We start from the raw sequence: 26072 nt of genomic DNA, 5'->3' as shown, positions 1-26072 counted from the left end.
TCACGACTGTTAGAATATTAACATTGGCATAGTAACTGAGAATCGTAATGCGTAAAGTCGCGAGTATTAGTGAATGGTTTCTCGCTTTGAGTTTTCTACAATTAAGATCATGGTTAAGAGCTCGTGCTTAGCAATTTGGCATGGAATATAGCCTGTGTGAAGTATAATATCGGGCCTGTTTATTATAATCCTTGTAGGCTTGTTCAGAAGTTGTTTTAATTTATTATTATGAATTATCCAAGTTAAGTTTGTATTTTATTTATTTAGATCATTTAAACAGCAAATATAAAAAGAGGTTTCTTTTTATTGCCATTCCTCTGAAAATATTTTCAAGATAGTTAGAAGATTCTGTGGTGGCATGAGGATGTCTATAGATAGTGCAGATGAGGAAGGAAGGATGCTTTAAACGGTTGTAGAGATCTTATTTGTTTTAAGGGTATCTCTTACATACATGCAGACTCCATCTCCATGTCCTGCATCACATCTGTAAACATGAAAGTTTGGAAACTGCTATATATTTTTTGGTGAAGCCATGTTTCACTAATACATAACATATCAATATTTATCTCCTTAATTATCGATTCAATTTCTTCGAAGTGACCGTGGACACCTTGCATTGATGTGTTCTATTCTGATGGTGTTCAGTGGTATGACCGCCGGATTTGCAACATTCTGCTCACCTTTGTACTTGTTTCTATTAAGGATCACCTTTACATTATCCGGAACGACGTCGGACTCTAAGAAACGATCTGGGTTTAGTGCCAGGTATAAGATATATTTAGTGCATTTCTTGTCCATATTAAACAAATATGGAAGTAGGGAGCAATTGTGAAATAGAGCGAATTTTCTCTCCATCTGTCTCCTCTGATTAAGCTGTAGCATATTATGCTGAAAATAGCGAACGGTTTGGAAAGAGCTTTTTTTTTTTTTTTTTTTTTTTCTCTATTTCCTTTGAGTAGCACAGTGCGAGATCTCTCTCTCTCTCTCCTTTGATTCAGCTGCAACATAGTAAGAGATCCTCTCCCTCTCCCCCTCCCCACTCACTCCCTCCCTCCCTTGGTGACCTACTCCCTAATCTCCCAAAAGTTACCCCGTGTTGCACACCTGTGCTTAGTTCAGTCTCAGGAAAGATCCGTCCGAGTGTTGAAGGCAGTAAAATAAATCAGTAAAATAATTAAAAAGAATAATAAAATGAATATGATAAAAATAAGAATGATATAAGATTAAACTTAAAAGAGCATTGCATAACAATTCTGAAAACACAAAACACGTAAACACATGAGTATTAAATGTCAAAAAAAAAAAAAAAAAAAAAAAAAAAAAAAAAAAAAAAAAAAAAAAAAAAAAAAAAAAAAAAAAAAAAAAACAGCGAGTTGGAGTTGTCCAGAGTCCGGCGTGAGTTGCCAGTTTTTTTCTTACCGGAGACTTTCACAGTAGTCCATCAGACAGTGACATTTCCAGGTTACCAAAAGTGCCCAGACCCGGGATCGAACCGGGGACCTTTAGATCTTCAGTCTAACGCTCTCCCAACTGAGCTATCTAGGCCTTTTTGAAAATTGAAACTTTTGCATTGAACACATTGAATAATTTTCAATAGTGTGTGAACTTGATGATATTGCTAAGAAAAAGAATACTTAGTAGCAATAGCAAATAGATAACTTATGTGCCCTTCTAGTTCCCTATCTCCATTTTTATTTCTATTCTAACTTCTAAATAACATAACTATGTAACAATATTAACTACAATTTCTAAAATTTCTTCTAATTTTTCTCCTGGCTTCTAAATTATTAACTTCCCGTCATCTTCCTAATCTTCACTCCAATGATCACAGGATGCAAGTTCAAGTTCAAAACATGTTATTCCATTAATTACAATGGGTATTGTACATTATAGAGTAACTATATAATGTATAAAAAATAGACAGAACAGTAATATCATAAATGGCTAAACTACTGTGCTTGGCTTGGTGTTTAAGCGCCTGATGCTCTGTTACTTTTGTTTTAAATGTCTTTTGTTTAGAGGTATTTCTAATATTTTCTGGTAGCTGGTTCCAGATCACCATTCCTCGGGTTTGCGCATTTCTTTTGATATATAAAGTTATTTTGCCTTGTATGGACACCCTTTATGTTATTTGTCAATATAGGAAATAGCCAATTTGGGTAATGTCCTTGTATGATTTTATGGATTAAAAAGCGTGTGTTTATGTTGTACATTTAGTAATTTTAGTTTGATTATATGTGGTGTGATATGGCCATATTTATTTACACTCTCCAGTGCTACTCTTACCGCGAAGTTCTTTGTTTTTTTGTGTTCTTTGTATTTTGTTTGTGGAGCCCCAGATATCCGGACAGTAATAAATGATACTAGTGTTTGTATAACGGTTCTTGTTTCTGTGGGTATTTTATTTTTTATGTTACTTAAATATATCAGTGCCCATTACTTTCATTGGTTTGCAACTATTTTCTTGAGAACTTAAAATATTGCTGAGAGTATAGTGATGGTCAATAATTATTAATTTTCTCTCTTTCACTGAAATTGGAAATAGGTATGATACCATGTTTCCATGTGACTATAGATGCATTAATAATGGCTGTCAGATAGTATGCAGTTGCTGGTTGTTTATGAAATGATGTGCAATGCCATCCGCTCCTATGAAATTCGTCTTTATTAAGTGATTTATTGTTAGGATAAATGTTTCTGCACATGCTGGTTGCGCTCAGAAAATGTTTGTTATAGGCCTTGTTTCATATATGCTTAGTTGGCTGAATTTCGCAGGAGAATGAAATGTGAAACGTCTTGATTTTGCAGAAAATAGCTTTTCATTATTGTTTATCAGTCTGTCTCATTGTTTGTCAGTCTCGCTTTCTTTCTCTCTCCCTCTCCTAAACTCCCTTGGTTAACTACTCCTTAATGCGCCAAAAGCTACATCGCTGTGCACACCTTCCTATATTTAGTCCAATTTCAGGAAAGAAAATAACTGGCAACTCACTATGGACTCTGGAGTACTCCTCTTCCACAAATCTGTTTTGAGAAGAAACAAGAAGGTAGCAAATTCCAATTAAAAAGGATGGAAATAAAGTTATTTACACAACATATAAATACAATTATTAGGAAAATCTTTGAACAAGAAAGAAGAAAAAATAAAAGACGGCGAATCGGAGTTGTCCAGAGCCCGGCTTGAGATGCCAACTTTTTCCTTTCCTGAGACTAAACACATTATGGACACGGAAATCCTCATGGACATAGCAGCCACACGTTTCAAGAAGGTCCCCCGGCCATTACGGAAGTCCATCTGACAGCGACATTTTCAGGTAGCCGTGAGTTGTCAAAAGTGCCCAGACTCGGGATCGAACCGGGGACCTTTAGATCTTCAGTCTAACGCTCTCCCAACTGAGCTATCTAGGCCTTTTTGAAAATTGATACTTTTGCATTGAGCACATTGAATAATTTTCAATAGTGTCTGCATTTGGTGATATTGCTAAGAAAAAGAATACTTAGTAGCAATAGCAAATAGATAACTTATGTGCCCTTCTAGTTCCTTATCTCCATTTTTATTTCTATTCTAACTTCTAAATAACATAACTATGTAACAATATTAACTACAATTTCTAAAATTTCTTCTAATTTTTCTCCTGGCTTCTAAATTATTAACTTCCCGTCATCTTCCTAATCTTCACTCCAATGATCACAGGATGCAAGTTCAAGTTCAAAACATGTTATTCCATTAATTACAATGGGTATTGTACATTATATAGTAACTATATAATGTATAAAAATTAGACAGAACAGTAATATCATAAATGGCTAAACTACTGTGCTTGGCTTGGTGTTTAAGCGCCTGATGCTCTGTTACTTTTGTTTTAAATGTCTTTTGGTTAGAGGCATTTCTAATATTTTCTGGTAGCTGGTTCCAGATCACCATTCCTCGGGTTTGCGCATTTCTTTTGATATATAAAGTTATTTTGCCTTGTATGGACACCCTTTATGTTATTTGTCAATATAGGAAATAACCAATTTGGGTAATGTCCTTGTATGATTTTATGGATTAAAAAGCGTGTGTTTCTGTTGTACATTTAGCCATTTTAGTTTGATTATATGTGATGTGATATAGTCATATTTATTTACACTTCCCAGTGCTAATCTTACCGCGAAGTTCTTTGTTTTTTGTGTTCTTTGTATTTTGTTTGTGGAGCCCCAGATATCCGGACAGTAATAAATGATACTAGTGTTTGTATAACGGTTCTTGTTTCTGTGGGTTTTTTATTTTTTTATGTTATTTAGATATATCAGTGCCCATTACTTTTTTTTTCTTTTTTTATTATTATTATTATTTTTAGATGTCACTGTGTCATTCATTGCTTCTGTTTTTTTCTTTCCTATTAATTCATTTAGATTGATTATAGAGGCAACATGAAGAAATTGAGAGTCATTGGCGTTTGGATTTTTTTTTTTTTTTTTTTTTTTTTTTTTTTTTTGCAACTGACGACAGCTCATTAGTGAATATAATGAATAAAATTGGGCCTAGGATGGACCATCGGGGAACACCGAGCGAAACTGGTTCCTTTGATGACACCTTTTCATGGATTTTGACTGATTGATTTCTCGCAGACAGGTTATTTTTTAATCAAAAGTTATCAGTTTTGTTGGTTGAGAAGTATTTAATGGTTGACACCGCCAAAGGCCTCCGATAAATCGAATTTATCTGGTCTGTTTTATAAATTTCATTTGTGACCTTTTGTAACGCTGTTTCGGTTGATAATTTACTCACTAAAGCCGTGTTGCATGTCAGATATAAAGTTATTCCAAAAATGCTATTCATTGGTTTGCAACTATTTTCTTGAAAACTTAAAATATTGCTGAGAGTATAGCGATGGTCAATAATTATTAATTTTCTCTCTTTCACTGAAATTGAAAATAGGTATGATACCATGTTTCCATGTGACTATAGATGCATTAATAATGGCTGTCAGATAGTATGCAGTTGCTGGTTGTTTATGAAATGATGTGCAATGCCATCCGCTCCTATGGAATTCTTCTTTATTAAGTGATTTATTGTTAGGATAAATGTTTCTGCACATGCTGGTTGCGCTCAGAAAATGTTTGTTATAGGCCTTGTTTCATATATGTTTCATTGATTTGTGGAGGCGGCTGTCTGTTCTACCGACGTCTGCAAATAAGTTATTGAAATATCCTCTGTCATTTACGGAAATTAGGGAAACGTCTGTGTTATTAGAATCGATTCTACATTCATTGAAATTCATAATTTTCGCATAATGGCTGAGTGATTCACATTTTTCTCTTTTCGTTTATATTCAGTCTGAAGGGTGGTATCAGATCTTTTTAACATGTAAGCATTATTTCTATCATTTATGGCTCTCTTAATGCCATTTATCCAAGGAGCGGGAAGACGTCTGTTTTTGTTTTTAAAGGAGCGGAGGCATAGATGCAGTTCTTTATCAAGACTGTTAGAATATTAACTTGTCTGTCGACGTCATCTGCTGTTAAGATTTCTAACAGTGACGTTGGCATAGTAACTGAGAATCGTAATGCGTAAAGTCGCGAGTATTAGTGATTGGTTTCCGCTTTGGGTTTTCTACATTTAAGATCATGGTTAAGAGCTCGTGCTTAGCAATTTGGCATGGAATATAGCCTGTGTGAAGTATGATATCGGGCCTGTTTATTATAATCCTTGTAGGCTTGTTCAGAAGTTGTTTTAATTTATTATTATGAATTATCCAAGTTAAGTTTGTATTTTATTTATTTAGATCATTTAAACAGCAAATATAAAAAGAGGTTTTCTTTTTATTGCCATTCCTCTGAAAATATTTTCAAGATAGTTAAAAGATTCTGTGGTGGCATGAGGATGTCTATAGATAGTGCAGATGAGGAAGGAAGGATGCTGTACATGGTTACCCAGATGTCCTCTATTACCGTATCATTTGCAGTTGTAGAGATCTTATTTGTTTTAAGGGTATCTCTTACATAAATGCAGACTCCATCTCCATGTCCTGCATCACATCTGTAAACATGAAAGTTTGGAAACTGCTATATATTTTTTGGTGAAGCCATGTTTCACTAATACATAAAATATCAATATTTATCTCCTTAATTATCGATTCAATTTCTTCGAAGTGACCGTGGACACCTTGCATTGATGTGTTCTATTCTGATGGTGTTCAGTGGTATGACCGCCGGATTTGCAACATTCTGCTCACCTTTGTACTTGTTTCTATTAAGGATCACCTTTACATTATCCGGAACGACGTCGGACTCTAAGAAACGATCTGGGTTTAGTGCCAGGTATAAGATATATTTAGTGCATTTCTTGTCCATATTAAACAAATATGGAAGTAGGGAGCAATTGTGAAATAGAGCGAATTTTCTCTCCATCTGTCTCCTCTGACTAAGCTGTAGCATATTATGCTGAAAATAGCGAACGGTTTTGAAAGAGTTTTTTTTTTTTTTTCTTTATCTCCTTTGAGTAGCACATTGCGAGATCTCTCTCTCTCTCCCCCTCCCCACTCACTCCCTCCCTCCCTTGGTGAACTACTCCCTAATCTCCCAAAAGTTACCCCGTGTTGCACACCTGTGCTTAGTTCAGTCTCAGGAAAAAAAAATCAAAATTGGCAACTCACCTTGGACCCTGGAGGACTCCGATCCGGCCGAGTGTTGAAGGCAGTCAAATAAATCAGTAAAATAAGTAAAAAGAATAATAAAATGAATATGATAAAAATAAGAATGATATAAGATTAGAATTAAAAGAGCATTGCATAAACATTCTGAAAACACAAAACACGTAATCACATGAGTATTAAATGTCAAAAAAGAAAAAAAGAAAAAAAAAAAAAAAAAAAAAAAAAAAAAAAAAAAAAAAAAAAAAACAGCGATTTGGAGTTGTCCAGTGTCCGGCGTGAGTTGCCAGTTTTTTTCTTACCGGAGACTTTCACAGTAGTCCATCAGACAGTGACAGTTCCAGGTTACCAAAAGTGCCCAGACCCGGGATCAAACCGGGGACCTTTAGATCTTCAGTCTAACGCTCTCCCAACTGAGCTATCTAGGCTTATTTATAGTACGATTTCGTTGTGCTGAACACATCGAATATTTTCCAATGGTGTCTATGAATTCGCTGATATTGGTTGGACAAGGGATGTTTAGTAACATTAGCAAATAGATTGCTTATGTGCCTGTATTAAACCCTTCTAATTTCTAACCTCCACTTTTATTGTAAATTATTAAAATGGTTATGTAACATTAACTCCCCTGCAATTTCTAACTACCATTCTATTTTTTTTCCTTTTAACTTCAAAACAGAATGCTTTTGTAACAGTCTTTAACTCTAACCTAATTTCTTTCTAACTTCTAAATAGATGATTAACCTCCCATCATCTTCCTAATCCTCATTCCAATGTCCCTTTTAACTTCTAAGGAAAATATAATTATCTCAACTTCTAAGGAACTTATAATTATCTCAACTTCTAAGGGGAAATATAATAACTGTATTTAGGGTTCTGTAAGAAACTGCATTATGTTGATCACCAGAATTAGTACCAGATATGAAATCTATCAAATGCATTTCTTGTGCCTATGAAACGTTTATAATGGGAGGAAGATTAATTGGGTGAAATTCTCAGTAGGATGAAATTTGAAACTAGGTGATTTTGTGCTGAAAACACCGAGCGATTGTGAGATAGAGTTAATTTTCTCTTATCTCTCCTCTGATTGAGCTGTAGCATAGATCTTAGACTATCTCTCTCCTTTGAGCTGTGATATAGTGTTAGATCTTATCTCTCTCTCTCCCATCCTTTCTCCCTAATTGAACTGCTCTCTAACCTCCCAAAAGTTACATCGCTGTGCACACTTTCCTATACTAATATCAGGTAAGAAAATAACTGGCAGCTCACCCTGGACTCTGCCGGACTCTGGGTGCTGAAGGCAGCAATATGAATGAATGCATTAAATAAGTAAAGATGATATTATATATACATATATAATAAGAATAAAAATACAAGATATAACTAAAAAGTATTGTAAAGAAATTTTAAAACAAAAAATATGTAAATACTTTAGTATTAAGAGTCAGCTGATTGAAATACTTAAAAGAAAGAAAGAAAGAAAGAAAAAACGGCGACTCGGATTTGTCCAGAGTCTGGTGTGACTTACCAATTTGTCCTTGCCTCAGACTGGACACGCTAAGGACATGGAAAACCTCATAAACATGGCTGCCCTTTCACGAAGATCCCCTGTCCATCAGACAGGGACATTTCCAGGCACCCGTGAGTTTTCAAAAGTGCCCAGACCCGGGATCGAACCGGGGACCTCTAGATCTTCAGTCTAACGCTCTCCCAACTGAGCTATCTAGGCCTATTTAAATTATTGCACTGTATTGAATGTATCAACTATTGTTTAATGTTGTCTATGAATTAGCTGGGATTGCTAGGACAAGGAATGCTTAGTAGCAATAGCAAACAGATTGCTTATGTGCCAGTATTAACCCCCTTCTAATTTCTAACATCCTTTTTTATTTCTCTTCTAACTTCTAAATAAAACGGTCATGTACCTTCTATCTTCTAAGTAAAATATAATTATCTATGTGGTTAATATACTGTATTTAAGTTGATCACAGAAATTAGTACCAAATATGATATATTTAATTAATTTCTTGTGCCGATGAAATTATTATTATGGAGGGAAGATTGACCGGAGGGAAATTTAGTGTAAGATGACGTTTGAAACTAGGCGATATTGTTCTCAAAATAACGAGTGGTTGTGAAATAGAGCTAATTTTCTCTATCTCCTCTGATTGAGCTGTAACATAGTTCGAGATCTTGGTCTCTCCCTCCCTCCCTCTCCCTACGTGAACTGCTCCCTAATCCAAAAAAGTTACATCGCTGTACACATCTTCCTATACCGATCTCATGAAAGAAAATAACTGGCAACTCACCCTGGAGTCTGGTGGTATTATAACGAAATTTTAAAACAAAAAACATGTAAAAACTTTAAGATTAAGTATCAGCTGATTAGAAAAGCAAAAATACAGCTGAGTGTGAGTTGCCAATTTGTACTTTCCTGAAGCTGGGCACAGTATGGACACGGAAAACTTCATAGATATGGCATATTTAAGTAGCCTTGAGTTGTCAGAAGTGCCCAGACCCGGGATTGAACCGGGGACCTTTAGATCTTCAGTCTAACGCTCTCCCAACTGAGCTATCTAGGCCTATTTCATATGAATTTCCACTGCATTAAACATATCGATTATTTTTCAATGATGTCTGTGAATTCGCTGATATTGCTAGGACAATAGCAAACAGATTGCTGATGTGCTAGTATTAACCCCTTCTAATTTCTAACCCCAGGCATATTTCTCTTCCAACTTCTAAATGAAGTGGTTATGTAACAATATTAACTCCCCTCCAATTTCTAACATCCCTTCAAATTTTCCTTCTAATTTTTAAATAGAATGTCTTTGTAAAAATATTTACTTTCCGATTTTAAAACTTTTGATTTTCCTATTAACTTCTAAATAGATTATCTACCTCCTGTCCGGTTTTAACCCTCTTCAGAGTGCCTCGTAACTTCTAGGTAAAATGGAATTATCTCACCGGTTAATATACTGTATATAATATACTGCATTATTTTAATAATTGTAATTAGTACCAAATATAAGGTATATCTACCTATTCCTTCTTCTTACAAAACAATAATGGACAGAAGATTAGTTGGGTAGAACTGGCAGTCGGATGAGATTTGAAATAGCAAGCGATTGTGAAATAACTAATTTTCTCTCCTCCTCTGATTGAGTTGTAGCACAGAGCGGGAGCTTTACTGTTTTTCTCTGTCTCCTCCTCCTCCTCTGATCGAACTGTAGCATAGTACAAGATCTTTGCCTGTCTGTCTACTTCTCTCTCTCTCCTCCTCTGATTGAGCTGTAGCATAGTTCAAGTGGGTGGGTGCTTCATGCTCGGGGTGATGTGAAGCGATGGTGTGGTAGCCTAGTTAGCGTTAAGTGCTTGCATGCCTTCCCGCTTACAGCTGCTACCGCTGGCCAGCCTGGTGCGAAAAAGGGAGCAGCTATGCATAAAACTCCCCTGCCAGCGCATAGCCTCTCCATAATGAAGACTTCTGCAGTGCCTCCTCGTGGCCAGTCTAGGGTGTTTCAATAAATCCGACTTTTTCAGAATCATTCAGCAAGTTGCTAAACAGGCGCCTACTATGCTTAAATGACGACATGCAAAATATTAGACAAATAAAAAAATATCTAATATTCGCAATTTTTGATTAAAGTATAATACCATTTCCGGCGCTGGGATGAGGTGCGGCGGCCTAAGCCGGCCTGGCTGTGACCTGCATGACCCACGGGAGGGCATTTCGGTTCATCCGACATTATGGCAGAATCAAACATAGGGTAACTTAGGTCATTGCGAATGATTCCTGGGGACTTCCGTAAAGATTCCCAGTCACTGTGCATTTCCATATAAACTTGTGCTACCTTAATTATGTACATTACTCGTTCGCCTATATTGTGGTAACGATCTCGTCAGTGGCAATATGGCACTTCTACGTGGTGGTTTGCGTAGTGCCGATACACGTATACTGAAAGAGTTTGGTACCATTGATGTTTTGCCACCTAGACCACTGACGAAGAGTGACATTCTTGCTCGATACTTTGCGTTAAAAGGACATGGTAACCAGACACTAAAAGGATGCTCAAAAGATAGCTTGCCATGCAATAATTTGACTATTACGGAATCTCAGATTTTATCCAAGTTGCAGGCGGAAATTGCTGTACTGTATAGCAAATTCGGCATTAAGACAATATCACCTTGGTATATGAAAGAAAAAATAAAGAAAATATAGTACTACGACTCCATCAGAAATGTAACACTGAAGACTAAATTCTCGAAAACTGTGATTGTGTCATTCAAGGCAAAGAAACAACCCCGAGAAATCCTCAAGGAAGATATAGATTGGTATGATGCAAAAGTACAAGGAAGCAATGGATCACTCGGAAGTGTTGATTATCAGGCGCAAAGACGGGAATTTAAAAGACTGAAACGGAAGCAGACCAACAATGCAGAAGTCCCATTTATATGCAAGAGTGAAGATATTTCAGAAATGTCTTTTGAAAATTCAGAATTGAGCTATGACGACCTGGAATGTGAAGTTACAACTGCAGGCACTACTCCTGAGGAAACTGTGGAATACATGAGAACACCACGAGTGAAATGCAAAAAATATGACTAGTCAGAAGTGGCTAAAACGGCAATTAGGTATAATGTCTCGTGTGAAGCCGTTCAAGAGATCTTTGCTGCTTATGCTAGGATAACAAGCATCCCACTGAGTCAAATCCCCTCTGACACAACAATTCACCGATACATGAAATCGGTGACAGTTAACATGCGAGATACACATTTTGATCAGGTAAATGAGGATAGTAAAACTCCAGTTCTTCAGTTTGATGGAAAAGATACGAAGGAAGCTGTTCTCATGTCATCATTGTCTTCAGATGATTCAGTGAAGACAATGCCACTGGAAATACTAAAAGCCACGCAACAAGTAATTATCGAAATCTATTTGTCTTTAATGGAGATCCTGACAAATTTATGCCTCTGTTATTTTCTTGACAAAAATAATGATCTGTATTTCGTTTCAGGTAAAGAACTTGGTGATCGACTAGCAGCACTTCCGGTCAGTCACAAAGATGTCATCGCTCTTGTCTCCGACACTACTAGCGTCAGTTCAGGAACATGAAGGAAGGGAGGCGCCTGTTTGTGGTATCAAAACATCAGAAACTCAGCCCCACTGATAGTCATGTGCCATGTCATGTCATGTGTAAATAGTCTGAATCTAGAAGTATTCAAAGTCCGAAATTGCGAAATGAAAGCCTCAGCAAGTGTCACATCACTTAGGACAATATGTTTTAATATGAGAGCACTTGATGACATCATTGATTTTTGGGTGGATTCCCCAAACAGCTATAGCTGGCCTGCAGATTTTCAACCTGTTACTGATGTTGATGATATTATGCAACATACAACTGACATTCAGAAGCAATACTGTAGATTAATATCAAAAGTTTCTTTCACTAGAGAAGAAGTCGCCAGGAGATTTGTGCCAGTTGGTGTCAGGTGGCTGGGATATTTTTGTTCCCTCCTACACATCTGCCTGACCATTGACACCATATTGACCAAGCTGGAAGGAGTTTGTGATGGTGATTTGCCCAATAAATCCAAGATTGGAATAAAGAACACCATAAAGTGTCTGAAAGTTAATTTCATGTGCTGGCGTTCTGCTGTGAACAGCAATGGAATGACTCTTTTCAGATCTGCTATTGAAACTTCAAGGAGGTATTCCAGGATTGGCTGTGAACTTGGCTTTCCTAGCAGCTACTTCTCGTCCATCAACAGACATCTGTATAATGCAGATGGTACACTTCTTCCCTTGGCTGTTGATCATGATTACGTCGATGAAGTTGCAAAGATCTTGAAAAGAGGAATTCGTGAAAAATGGCCATACACATCAGCCCTATTAAAAAAATAAGGAGAAGCACAATTTCACTGCAGAAAAACTGTGTAATCTGAGTGTGAAAGGTTTAATTTCCCAACAAGTGTTTCGTGAGAGAGTGTTTTGTTTGCCCTTTTTCCGTCATCTGACCACAGATATGAAGTTTGCATACTTGGCCTATGATATGCATGCAATCGATATGTGGAAACCCAAAAGTTCATTAATACCTGGCCATAATCAAAACTGTGAAAGACTGATTGGAGACATGAAAAAATGTGAAGATATAAACAGAATTGTTGTAACAGAAACTAGAGAACGGCGCAGTCGGAGATGTGGCAATGTAAACAAAGAGTAGAATGAAAATTATTTTGTATGCAATATATAATGTTCCAAATAAAATAATTACTAGAATCCTTTCCTTTTATAGCCCCTTGTTAAATAGAATATGTTACTTCAAATCATTTAAGCGAAGTGAGAAGTCCGAGAGCCAAAGCATGCTCTCGGCGACCCAAGCCCGACTCGGTGGGAGAGAACACAAAGTAAAGAGAAGTCAAGCCTACTAATTGAAAAATTAGTCTTATGGCAATTAAAGAACTTTATATAATATAAATTTTTAATAGAAATATTTTTTATGCAAAAAATATTAAAGAAAAGTATAATATTGAGGTATTTTGAAAATAAAATAGTTATACCGACAACAGAAAACGAGGCGTTATTTGGTGTTCGAAGCGGTGTCTAAATCATAATTTTATCAAAACTTTCAATTGAAAATAGAGAATGCGAGATATTCTTTGATTTTAATAAAAAATACATTTCCAAACTCAGAAAATTCATAGGCGCCTATTTCTTAACTTGCCCCCGGGATTCGAGCAAATTTTAGAAAATCGACAATTATTGAAACCCCCTATAGTGGCCACCCATGGAAACTAGGTACCTTGCGGTCCTCGGCTGAACTGTGGAGGCTCTTGGAACAGCAGGAGGCTGTAAAGGTATAGAGGTATGGCCCACCGGCGTGTGGATACGCCCTGGCTTCGTACTAACTCCTGCCCCCGTGCCCCTGGGGTTAATGGGCTGCTGTGGGGAGGCAGGCCTTGCCAGTCGGCCCCCCCGAGATAACCACAGACAACGAACCGTCTAGTTGTTGGTGCTGGTGCGAGGGCTAAAGTCCCTCCCACCCAGCAAGTACGGCGGGCTGTGGGTCCCTCTGGGTTGGCGACCGCTGGGACTCGGTTGGGGAGGGGGGGTTACCCGCCATCCCAGCTGGGTCCCAGCGGCCGCCAAGCTGGTGTGATGGAAAGCCCCAGGGAGCCCTGCAGGCGGATTATGGGACCTGCAGCCAGCCAACCTCCTATATATGGGGCGGCGTCGGTAGGGGTGGCAGAGGTGGCGCCCACCCGGAGTGACTGCCCGAGGTTAGACCTCAGGCGGACTGTCAGGGTGGGGGCTTGGAACGTCCGTTCCCTGCGACAGGACGATCGGTTACCACTACTAACGAGGGAATTGAAGCAGCTGAGAGTTAAGGTGGCTGCTCTCTCGGAGGTGAGAAGACCTGGCAGCAGCACGATTAGTGTGGGTGGCTACACTTACTTCTGGTCGGGCTGCAGCGTAGGCCACCATCTCCAGGAAGTAGCCATAGCCATCTCCAGCAGACTTCAATCCTCGGTAGTTGAGGTCACTCCAGTCGATGAGCGTATTATGGTATTGAGACTGAAGCTCTCATTTGGCTTCATGTCTCTTGTTGCTGTATATGCTCCTACTGATGTATATATAAACTTGAGGTTTTACGCCAAACTTGCATCTGTGGCAGACAGATATTCTCGGCGAGATATTCGTATTGTTCTAGGCGACTTCAATGTGGTATCCGGCTGTGATCGAGCTGGCTACGAGTTATCTGTCGGTCCTCATGGCTCAGGAGCAGATGCTGGCAGCGAGAATAGCCTCCTTTTTCGTGACTTTGCTAGGTCCCAGAAATTGAGGATTTCTGGCTCCTGGTATCAGTGTTCTGGTACAGCGGTACAGGTAGTGTGGCCAAAGAGATCGACCACATCCTCGTTAGCACTAGGTGGATGATCCTCCAGAACTGCATGGTGTATCGAAGCGCCGAGTTCTGTGGAACTGATCGCAGATTAATTGTGGCTACTCTACGAGTCCACTTTAGAACCCCCCGTCGCCCAAATGAACACCCTAGGGTGTTTCATTTGGACAGATTGAGGGAGGACGAGTGTACCCGGGGGTTTGCCGAGGCTATCTCTGGTCGTCTCACAGCACTCGAGGGCCTGACAGACCCTGTTCTTATGTGGGATACCTTCAAGCATGAAACGCTTGATGCAGCTCAGGAATCCATTGGTGAACGCCCAAGAACAAGACATAATTTCATCTCGCAGGAGACACTGGAAGCCACAGATGCTTGTCGTGGGGCTCAATTGTCAGGGGATCGCAACTTGCAACGTTCTCTGGTGCGCAGGACTAGGTCACTGTTGAGAAGGGATAAGGAACAGTTTATCAGCAATCTTGCAGAGGATGTCGAAAGCCATTTCCTAGTAAATGACCTTCGTCCTGCCTGCCAAGCCCTGAGAAAGCTGAACTCCAAGCCTTCCTCACAGACGACTGCAGTCCCCTCAGCAAGTGGCCAGATAATCTCAGATCCTGATGGGGTGCGAGTATTTTGAGCAGTTGTATAAGGTTGATTCTCCAACAGTTAAAATGGATGTGGGTAATGTTGAGACTCCTCTGCCAGACCTACCCATCAGTGAGGATCCCTGACTGAAGTCAGGGGGGCGATCTCCAGGCTGAAGAGTGGTAAAGCAGCAGGTGTTTGTGGCATCCCAGCCGAATTGTTAAAGGCTGGTGGAGAACCTATGGCAAGGGGCTTGCATGCAGTCCTGTCTGCCATCTGGCAGACTGGTACCTTTCCCCCTGACCTGCTGAGGGGTGTGGTCATCCCTCTCTGGAAGGGGAAAGGGGATCGGTGGGACTGCAGCAATTACCGAGGCATTACACTACTCAGTGTAATGCCTGGGAGATCCTGAGACTAAGAGGAATTCCAACAAGGATTATTGGACTAATAGCAAACCTGTATACAGGCACTGAAAGTGCTGTAAAGTGTGGTGGGGGCCTGTCGAGCTTCTTCCCTGTTAGTTCATGTGTGAGGCAGGGCTGTGTTCTTGCACCAACACTTTTCAACACTTGCATGGATTGGATACTGGGTAGATCTACTGTCCAAAGTCACTGTGGAGCAACTCTGGGCAATATCAAGGTTACAGACCTTGACTTTGCTAATGATGTTACCGTTCACTCTGAATCTCTGGAAACCTAGTGGCGACTCTTGATGCATTTAGCAATGAAGCGAAGCCCCTTGGGCTAGAGGTCTCCTGGACCAAGACAAAGATCCAGGATTTTGGGGGCCTACTAGGAGACCCTGTGCAGTCAGTACGTGCTTGCGGTGAAAACATCGAAGTCACAGAGAGCTTTATATACCTCGGTAGTGCAGTTCACGACTCTGGGCTGTTAGACCAAGAAGTCAGTAGACGGATTGGCTTGGCAGCAGGGGTCATGAAATCTCTCGACAAGAGGATTTGGAAATGTCGGTACCTGTGCAGAAGGACCAATATGTGTTTTCAAGGCCCTGATACTGCCAGTTTTACTCTATGGTAGTGAAACTTGGACACTATCTTGTGCTCTGGAATCTCGTCTTGTTGCCTTTTGTAACAGATCCTTGCGCTGGATCATGGGGTACAGTTGGCGGGACCATGTGTCCAACCAACGGCTGTACCGAGAGACCGGTACAGGTTACTTGTTACTTGCACAATCCGTGATCGCCAACTCAGGCTATATGGCCACTTGGCTCGACTCCCGGAGGAGGATCCTGCCCATCAGGTTGTCTCTGTCCGAGGCAACCCTGGATGGAGGAGGCCTGTGGGACGACCGAGAAGGTCGTGGCTTGGGCAGATCGATCAAACCTGTCGTGAGGAACTAGAGATAGGCCGGGCCCCTGCCTGGCGGCTCGCCATGAGGGACCCTCGTTGGTGGAAACGAAAGATGGATGCGGCTATGCGCCCCTGGCGGCGTTAGCCCCAAAATGATGAATGATGATAGTTCAAGTTCTTAGTCTCTTTCTCCCTCTCCCTTGGTGAACTACTCCCTATGCACATCTTCCTATACTTTGTCCAATCTAAGGGTTCTGGAGAACTCCAATTCCCTCCAAGTGCTAAAGGCAGGAAAGTAACTAACCAAAAGTAGACAAGCTTGTAAATGAATGTGATGACGAGAATAATATTGAAATAAGATTAAGATTTAATGATTATTGTATAGAAATTCTAAATATACACTGTAAACAGAGATAAAAAAAACAAAAAAACGTTGGCCCGTTGTCCACAGTCCGTCGTGAGTAGCCCGTTTTTTTTCCATTCCTGAGACTGGACACATTATGAACATGGAAAACCTCAAAGATATCATAGCAGTCACATATTTTGCGAAGATCCCCCGGTCATTACAGTAGTCCATCAAAAACCGACATTTTCAGTTACCCATGAGTTGTCAAAAGTGCCCAGACCCGGGATCGAACCGGGGACCTTTAGATCTTCAGTCTAACGCTCTCCCAACTGAGCTATCTAGGCATATATTAAATGATGTTCTATTGTGATGAACACATCGAATATTTCGTATGGTGTTTATAAATCCGCTGATATTGCTAGAACAAGATATGTTTATTAACAATAACGAATAGATAGGACTAATTCCTAACCTCCATTTTTATTTCTCTTCTAATTTCTGGGTAAAATAGTTATGTAACAATATTAACTCCTCCCATTTCCAAAATGCCTTCTAATTTTCATTCTAATTTCTAAATAGGTTATTACCTCTCGTCATCTTCCTAACCCTCATTTCAGTGTCACTTCTAATTATCTGAGTGGTTAATATACTATTTAAGTTTCTGTTGTAATCTGCATTGTTTTGATCACAGGAATTAGTACCAAATAAAAGATATATTTAATGTATTTCTTATTCCTATGAAACACTTATTATGAAAGGAAGATTAATGGGGTGAAATTCGCAGTAGGATAAGATTTAAGACGGTGACTTTGTGCTGAAAATAGCGACTGGTTGTGAAATAGAGCTAATTTTCTCTCGATCTCTCTCCTCCTATGATTGAGCTGTAAGTCTTAGTCTCTCTCTCTTTCCCTTGGTGAACTTCTCCCTAATCCTCCAAAAGTTACATAGCAATGCACAATTTCCTATACTTAGTCCAATCTCAGGAAAGAAAATAACTGGCATCTCCTAGTGCTGAAGGTAGCAAAATAAATAAATAAAAGATTATAAATGAATATGATGATGAGAATAAAAATGAAATAAGATTTAAATTAAAAGAGCATTGTATATAAATTCTAGAAATTGTGCATTGCCATGTAACTTTTGGAGAATTAGGGAGTCGTTCACCAAGGGGAAAAGAGAGCTCATTCATAGGAGGAGAGAGAGAGACAGTCTAAAAGACAATCTGCAGGAGGAAAGAGAGGTAGATAGACATGCTAAGAACTCATACTATGCTACAGCTCAGTCCAATCAAAGGAGAGAGACTATGATCTCGCTCTATACTACAGCTCAATCAGAGGAGGAGAGAGAATTCGAGAGAAAATTAGCTCAACTTCACAACCAATCGCTATTTTCAGCTCAAATTCACCATCTTAAATCTTATCCTACTGCGAATGTCACCCAATTAATCTTCCTTTCATAATAAATGTTTCATAGGAATAAGAAAGGCACTAAATATATCTTTTAAATGGTACTAATTCCTGTGATCAAAATAATGCAGATTACAACAGAAACTTACATAGTTAATTAACCACTGAGATAATTAGAAGCGACACTGAAATGAGGGTTAGGAAGATGACGGGAGGTAATAACCTATCGAGACATTAGAAGGAAAATTAGAAGGCGTTTTAGAAACTGGAGGAGTTAATATTGTTACATAACTATTTTACCTAGGAATTAGAAGACAAGTAAAATGGAGGTAAGGAATTAGAAGGGGTCACTACTGTCCCATCTATTCGTTATTGTTAGTAAACATATCTTGTTCTAGCAATATCAGCGGATTTATAAACACCATACGAAATATTTGATATGTTCATCACAATAGAACATCATTTAAAATATGCCTAGATAGCTCAGTTGGGAGAGCGTTAGACTGAAGATCTAAAGGTCCCCGGTTCAATCCCGGGTCTGGGCACTTTTTCAGAGTTCTCCAGAACCCTAAGATTTGACAAAGTATAGGAAGATGTGCACAGCGACGTAACTTTTGGAGGATTAGGGAGTAGTTCACCAAGGGAGAGGGAGAAAGAGACTAAGCTCTTGAACTATGCTACAGCACAATCAGAGAAGGAGAGAGAGAGAAGTAGACACATAGGCAAAAATCTCGTACTATGCTACAATTCAATCAGAGGAGGAGGAGACAGAATTAGTTATTTCACAATCGTTGCTATTTCAAATATCATCCTACTACCAATGCTACCCAACTAATCTTCCAAGGAATCGGTAGATATACCTTATCTTTGGTACTAATTACAATTATCAAAACAATGCAGTATATTATATACAATATATTAACTGGTGAGATAATTACATTTTACCTAGAAGTTACGAATTAAATTAAAAGTCGTTTTAAAATCGGAAAGTAAATATTTTTACAAAGTCATTCTATTTTAAAAATTGAAGGAGAATTAGGAGGGGTGTTAGAAATTGGAGGGGAGTGTTGTAAATTGTAATATTGTAAATCTTTAGATCTTCAGCCTAACGCTCTCCCAACTAAGCTATCTAGGCCTATTTATATTACGATTTCGTTGTGCTGAACACATCGAATATTTTCCAATGGTGTTTATGAATTCGCTGATATTGGTTGGACAAGGGATGCTTAGTAACATCAGCAAATAGATTGCTTATGTGCCTGTATTAAGCCCTTCTAATTTCTAACCTCCACTTTTGTTTAAAATTATTAAAATGATTATGTAACATTAACTCCCCTGCAATTTCTAACTACCCTTCTATTTTTGTCCTTCTAACTTCAAAACAGAATGAAGGTGAAATTCTCAATAGGATGGAATTTGAAACTAGGGGATTTTGTGCTGAAAACTGCAAGCGATTGTGAGATAGAGTTAATTTTCCTCCCTCTGATTCAGCTGTAGCATAGTGTGAGATCTTAGACTATCTGTCTATCTCTTGATGCCTTTGAGCTGTGGTAAAGTGTTAGATCTTATCTCTCTCACCTCACCCTGGACTCTGCCGGACTACAATTCGCTCTGGGTGATGAAGGCAGCAATATGAATAAATTAATTAAATAAGTAAAGATATTTTATATACATATATAAATACTTTATGTAAATACTTTAGTATTAAGAGTCAGCTGACTGAAATAGTTAAAAAGAGAAAGAACGGCGAATCAGATTTATCCAGAGTCTGGCGTGACAATTTGTCCTTGCCTCAGACTGGACACGCTAAGGACATGGAAAACCTCATAAACATGGCTGCCCTTTCACGAAGATCCCCTGTTCATCAGACAGTGACATTTCAGGCACCCCGTGAGTTGTCAAAAGTGCCCAGACCCGGGATCGAACCGGGGACCTTTAGATCTTCAGTCTAACGCTCTCCCAACTGAGCTATCTAGGCTTATTTAATTTAGTGCGTTGTATTGAATATATCAACTATTGTTTAATGGTGTCTATAAATTCCCTGGTATTGCTAGGACAAGTTATGTTTAGTAACAATAGCAAATAGATTGCTTATGTGCCAATATTAACCCCCTTCTAATCTCTAACCTCCTTTTTTTAATTCTCTTCTTCTAAATAAAACGGTCATGTAACAATACTCCCCTGTAATTTCTAAAAGCCCTTCCATCTTCCTAACCCTCATTCCAGTGTCCCTTCTATCTTCTAAGTAAAATATTATTATCTTTGTGGTTAATATACTGTATTTAAGTTGATCACAGAAATCAGTACCAAATATGATATATTTAATTAATTTCTTGGCCGATGAAATGATTATTTTGGAAGGAAGATTGACTGGAGGTAATTTGCCGTAAGATGACTTTTGAAACTAGGCAATTTTGTTATCAAAATAACGAGTGGTTGTGAAATAGAGCTAATTTTCTCTATCTCCTCTGATTAAAGCAAAAATACAGCGAATCAAAGTTGTTCAGTGTGAGTTGCCAATTTGTCCTTTCTTGAGACTGGACACACTGTGGACACGGAAAACTTCATAGATATGGCCGCCACACGCCCATAAAGATTTCACGGCCATTGCAGTAGTCCATCTGCCAGCAACATATTTAAGTAGCATTGAGTTGTCAGAAGTGCCCAGACCCGGGATCGAACCGGGGACCTTTGCTCTCCCAACTGAGCTATCTAGGCCTATTTCATGTGATCCATTGTGTTAAACAAACCGATTATTTTTTATTGATGTGTATGAATTCGCTAATATTGCTAGTACAAAGATTGCTTAGTAACAATAACAAATTGCTTATGTGCTAGTATTAACCTTCTAAATAAAGTGGTTAAGTAACAATATTAACTCCCCCCCCCCCAACTTTTAAGTAAAATATAATTATCTCACTGGTTTGTATACTGAATTACTTTGATAACTATAATTAGCACCAAAGATAAGGTATATATACCGATTCCTTGTTCTTCCAAAACAATTATGGATGGAAGTTTAGCTGGGTGAAATTGTCAGTAGGATGAGATTTGAAATAGAGAGCGATTGTGAAATATAAATTATTTTCTTTCTCTTCTCCTCTGATTGAGCTGTAGCATGTAGTGAGATCTTTACTGTCTGTCTGTTCTCTCTCTGTCTCCTCCTCCTCCTCTGATTTAAGTGTAGCATGGTACAAGATCTTTGCCTGTCTGTCTACTTCTCTCTCTCCTCTGATTGAGCTGTAGCATAGTTCAAGAGCTTAGTCTCTTTCTCCCTCTCCCTTGGTGAACTACTCCCTAATCCCCAAAAATTACGTCGCTTTGCACTCACACTTCAGGGTTCTGGAGAACTCCGATTCCCTCCAAGTGCGGAAGGCAGCAAAATATATAAACAAAATAAGTAGATAAGCTTGTAAATGAATATAATGAGAATACTAATGAAATAGGATTAAGATTAAAAGATTATTGTATAGAAATTCTAAATATACACTGTAAACAGGGAGAGAAAAATCACAATAGAATATCATTTAAAATATGCCTAGATAGCTCAGTTGGGAGAGCTTTAGACTGAAGATCTCAAGGTCCCCGGTTCAACCTGGGTCTGGGCACTTTTGACAACTCATGGGTAACTGAAAATGTCGGTGTCTGATGGACTACTGTAATGTAATCTTCGCGAAATATGTGGTTTCTGTGATATCTTTGAGGTTTTCCATGTCCATAATGTGTCCAGTCTCAGGAATGGAAAAAAGGCAAATCACGACGAACTCTGAACAATGAATCACATTTTTTTTTTTTTTTTTTTTTTAATACAGTGTATATTTAGAATTTCTATACAATAATCCTTTAATCTTAATCCTATTTCATTATTATTCTCATCATATTAATTTACAAGCTTGTCTACTTATTTTGTTTATTTATTTTGCTGCCTTCAGCACTTTGAGGGAATCGGAGTTCTCCAAAACCCTAAGATTGGACAAAGTATAGGAAGATGTGCACAGCGACGTAATTTTTGGAGGATTTGGGAATAATTCACCAAGGGAGAGGGAGAAAGAGACTAAGCTCTTGAACTATGCTACAGCTCAATCAGAGGAGGAGAGAGAGGGAAGTAGACACACAGGCAAAGATCTCGTACTCTGCTGCAATTCAATCAGAGGGGTAGGAGACAGAATTAGTTATTTAACAATCGTTGCTTATTTCAAATCCTATTACCAATGTTACCCAACTAATATTCCAAGGAATTGGTAGATATACTTATCTTTGGTACTAATTACAATTATCAAAACAATGCAGTATATTATATACAATATATGAACTGGTGAGTTTAATGACATTTTACCTAGAAGTTACGAATTAAATTAAAAGTCGTCGGAAAGTAAATATTTTTACAAAGACATTCTATTTAAAAAAATTGAAGTAAAATTAGAAGGGGTGTTAGAAATTGGAGGGGAGTTAATATTGTTAGAAATTAGAAGGTGTTAATACTAGCACATAAGCAATCTATTTCCTATTGTTACTAAACATTCTTTGTACTAGCAATATCAGCGAATTCACAGACATCATTGAAAAATAATCGAAATGTTTAAAACGATGGAAGATATATAGAATAGGCCTAGATAGCTCAGTTGGGAGAGCGTTAGACTGAAGATCTAAAGGTCCCCGGTTCGATCCCGGGTCTGGGCACTTCTGACAACTCAAGGCTACTTAAATATGTTGCTGTCAGATGGACTACTGTAATGGCCGTGAAATCTTTATGAGCGTGTGGCGGCCATATCTATGAAATTTTCCGTGTCCACAGTGTGTCCAGTCTCAAGAAAGGACAAATTGGCAACTCACACTGAACACCTCTGATTCGCTGTAGTTTTGCTTTAATCAGAGGAGATAGAGAAAATTAGCTCTATTTCACAACCACTCGTTATTTTGATAACAAAATTGCCTAGTTTCAAAAGTCATCTTACGGCAAATTTCCTCCAGTCAATCTTCCTTCCAAAATGATCATTTCATCGGCACAAGAAATTAATTAAATATATCGTATTTGGTACTGATTTCTGTGATCAACTTAAATACAGTATATTAACCACAAAGATAATAATATTTTACTTAGAAGATAGAAGGGACACTGGAATGAGGTTTAGGAAGATGACAGGAGATCAAAAATCTATTTAGAAGTTAGAAATTGGAGGAGAGTTTAAAATATTGTTACTAAAGCATTCTATGTATAAGTTAGAAGGAAAAAAACGGAAGGGCTTTTAGAAATTGCAGGGGAGTATTGTTACATGACCGTTTTATTTAGAAGAAGAGAAATAAAAAAGGAGGTTAGAGATTAGAAGGGGGTTAATACTGGCACATAAGCAATCTGTTTGCTATTGTTACTAAACATAACTTGTCCTAGCAATACCAGCGAATTTATAGACACCATTAAAAATATTTGATATATTCAATACAATGCACTAATTTAAATAGGCCTAGATAGCTCAGTTGGGAGAGCGTTAGACTGAAGATCTAGAGGTCCCCGGTTCGATCCCGGGTCTGGGCACTTTTGACAACTCACGGGTGCCTGGAAATGTCCCTGTCTGATGGACAGGGGATCTTCGTGAAAGGGCAGCCATGTTTATGAGGTTTTCCATGTCCTTAGCGTGTCCAGTCTGAGGCAAGGACAAATTGGTAAGTCACGCCAGACTCTGGATAAATCCGATTCGCCGTTCTTTCTCTTTTTAACTATTTCAGTCAGCTGACTCTTAATACTAAAGTATTTACATAAAGTATTTATATATGTACATATAATATCTTTACTTATTTAATTAATTTATTCATATTGATGCCTTCATCACCCAGAGCGAATTGTAGTCCGGCAGAGTCCAGGGTGAGGTGCCAGTTATTTTCTTACCTGAAATTAGTATAGGGAAGTGTGCACTGCGATGTAACTTTTGGGGGGTTAGGGAACAGTTCAATTAGGAAGAAAGGGAGGGAGAGAGATAAGATCTAACACTATACCACAGCTCAAAGGTATCAAGAGATAGACAGATAGTCTAAGATCTCACACTATGCTACAGCTGAATCAGAGGAAGGGAGGAAAATTAACTCTATCTCACAATCGCTTGCAGTTTTCAGCACAAAATCCCCTAGTTTCAAATTCCATCCTTCATTCTGTTTTGAAGTTAGAAGGAAAAAAAAAAAAAAAGGTAGTTAGAAATTGTAGGGGAGTTAATGTTACATAACCATTTTAATAATTTTAAATAAAAGTGGAGGTTAGAAATTAGAAGGGCTTAATACAGGCACATAAGCAATCTATTTGCTAATGTTACTAAGCATCCCTTGTCCAACCAATATCAGCGAATTCATAGACACCATTGGAAAATATTCGAAATCGTAATATAGATAGGCCTAGATAGGTTAGTTGGGAGAGCGTTAGACTGAAGATCTAAAGATTTACAATATTACAATTTACAACACTCCCCTCCAATTTCTAACAACCCTCCTAATTTTCCTTAAATTTTTAAAATAAATTGTCTTTGTAAAAATATTTACTTTCCGATTTTAAAACGACTTTTAATTTAATTCGTAACTTCTAGGTAAAATGTAAATATCTCACCAGTTAATATATTGTATATAATATACTGCATTGTTTTGATAATTGTAATTAGTACCAAAGATAAGGTATATCTACCGATTCCTTGGAAGATTAGTTGGGTAGCATTGGTAGTAGGATGAGATTTGAAATAGCAACGATTGTGAAATAACTAATTCTGTCTCCTCCTCCTCTGATTGAATTGTAGCATAGTACGAGATCTTTGCCTGTGTGTCTACTTCTCTCTCTCCTTCTCTGATTGAGTTGTAGCATAGTTCAAGAGCTTAGTCTCTTTCTCCCTCTCCCTTGGTGAACTACTCCCTAATCCTCCAAAAGTTACGTCGCTGTGCACATCTTCCTATACTTTGTCCAATCTTAGGGTTCTGGAGAACTCTGAAAAAGTGCCCAGACCCGGGATTGAACCTGGTAATAAACTATTTAGAAATTAGAAGGAAAATTAGAAGGCGTTTTGGATATTGGAGGAGTTAATATTGTTACATAACTATTTTACCCAGAAATTCGAAGAAAAATAAAAATGGAGGTTAGGAATTAGTCCCATCTATTCGTTATTGTTAGTAAACATATCTTGTTCTAGCAATATCAGCGGATTTATAAACATCATACGAAATATTCGATGTGTTCATCACAATAGAACATCATTTAATATATGCCTAGATAGCTCAGTTGGGAGAGCGTTAGACTGAAGATCTAAAGGTCCCCGGTTCAATCCCGGGTCTGGGCACTATTGATAGCTCATGGGTAACTGAAAATGTTGGGTTTTGATGGACTACTGTAATGACCGGGGGATGTTCGCAAAATATGTGGCTGCTATGTTATCTTTGAGGTTTTCCATGTTCATAATGTGTCCAGTCTCAAGAATGGAAAAAATGGCTACTCACGACGGACTGTGGACAACGGGTCAACGCTTTTTTTTTTTTTTTTTTTTTTATCTCTGTTTACAGTGTATATTTAGAATTTCTATACAATAATCATTAAATCTTAATCTTATTTCAATATTATTCTCGTCATCATATTCATTTACAAGCTTGTCTACTTTTGTTTAGTTACTTTCCTGCCTTTAGCACTTGGAGGGAATTGGAGTTCTCCAGAACCCTTAGATTGGACAAAGTATAGGAAGATGTGCATAGGGAGTAGTTCACCAAGGGAGAGGGAGAAAGAGACTATCATCATTCATCATTTTGGGGCTAACGCCGCCAGGGGCGCATAGCCGCATCCACCTTTCGTTTCCACCAACGAGGGTCCCTCATGGCGAGCCGCCAGGCAGGGGCCCGGCCTATCTCTAGTTCCTCACGACAGGTTTGATCGAT

General features: G+C 38.4%; 10 non-coding genes across 10 annotated transcripts; 4 read left to right on the top strand and 6 right to left on the bottom strand.

Moving 5' to 3' along the window:
- Nucleotides 1-1472: 1472 nt before the first annotated feature.
- On the bottom strand, nt 1473-1545 carry Trnaf-gaa. Its single transcript has one exon. It is a non-coding gene; the product is annotated as a tRNA-Phe (tRNA).
- Nucleotides 1546-6987: 5442 nt separating this feature from the next.
- On the bottom strand, nt 6988-7060 carry Trnaf-gaa. Its single transcript has one exon. It is a non-coding gene; the product is annotated as a tRNA-Phe (tRNA).
- Nucleotides 7061-8288: 1228 nt separating this feature from the next.
- On the bottom strand, nt 8289-8361 carry Trnaf-gaa. The gene has a single exon. It is a non-coding gene; the product is annotated as a tRNA-Phe (tRNA).
- A 780-nt stretch (nt 8362-9141) lies between these two features.
- Trnaf-gaa lies at nt 9142-9214 on the bottom strand. The gene has a single exon. It is a non-coding gene; the product is annotated as a tRNA-Phe (tRNA).
- Nucleotides 9215-17044: 7830 nt separating this feature from the next.
- On the bottom strand, nt 17045-17117 carry Trnaf-gaa. The gene has a single exon. It is a non-coding gene; the product is annotated as a tRNA-Phe (tRNA).
- Nucleotides 17118-18651: 1534 nt separating this feature from the next.
- On the top strand, nt 18652-18724 carry Trnaf-gaa. Its single transcript has one exon. It is a non-coding gene; the product is annotated as a tRNA-Phe (tRNA).
- Nucleotides 18725-20084: 1360 nt separating this feature from the next.
- Trnaf-gaa lies at nt 20085-20157 on the bottom strand. The gene has a single exon. It is a non-coding gene; the product is annotated as a tRNA-Phe (tRNA).
- A 2629-nt stretch (nt 20158-22786) lies between these two features.
- Trnaf-gaa lies at nt 22787-22859 on the top strand. The gene has a single exon. It is a non-coding gene; the product is annotated as a tRNA-Phe (tRNA).
- A 780-nt stretch (nt 22860-23639) lies between these two features.
- Trnaf-gaa lies at nt 23640-23712 on the top strand. The gene has a single exon. It is a non-coding gene; the product is annotated as a tRNA-Phe (tRNA).
- Nucleotides 23713-25413: 1701 nt separating this feature from the next.
- Nucleotides 25414-25486, top strand: Trnaf-gaa. Its single transcript has one exon. It is a non-coding gene; the product is annotated as a tRNA-Phe (tRNA).
- The last annotated feature ends 586 nt before the right edge of the window (nt 25487-26072 follow it).

Source organism: Penaeus chinensis, chromosome 42 (genome assembly GCF_019202785.1).
Source record: "Penaeus chinensis breed Huanghai No. 1 chromosome 42, ASM1920278v2, whole genome shotgun sequence".
NCBI classification, from domain to species: domain Eukaryota; kingdom Metazoa; phylum Arthropoda; class Malacostraca; order Decapoda; family Penaeidae; genus Penaeus; species Penaeus chinensis.
The sequence above is the reverse complement of the archived record's forward strand: the minus strand, read 5'-3'. Positions and strand labels throughout refer to the sequence as shown.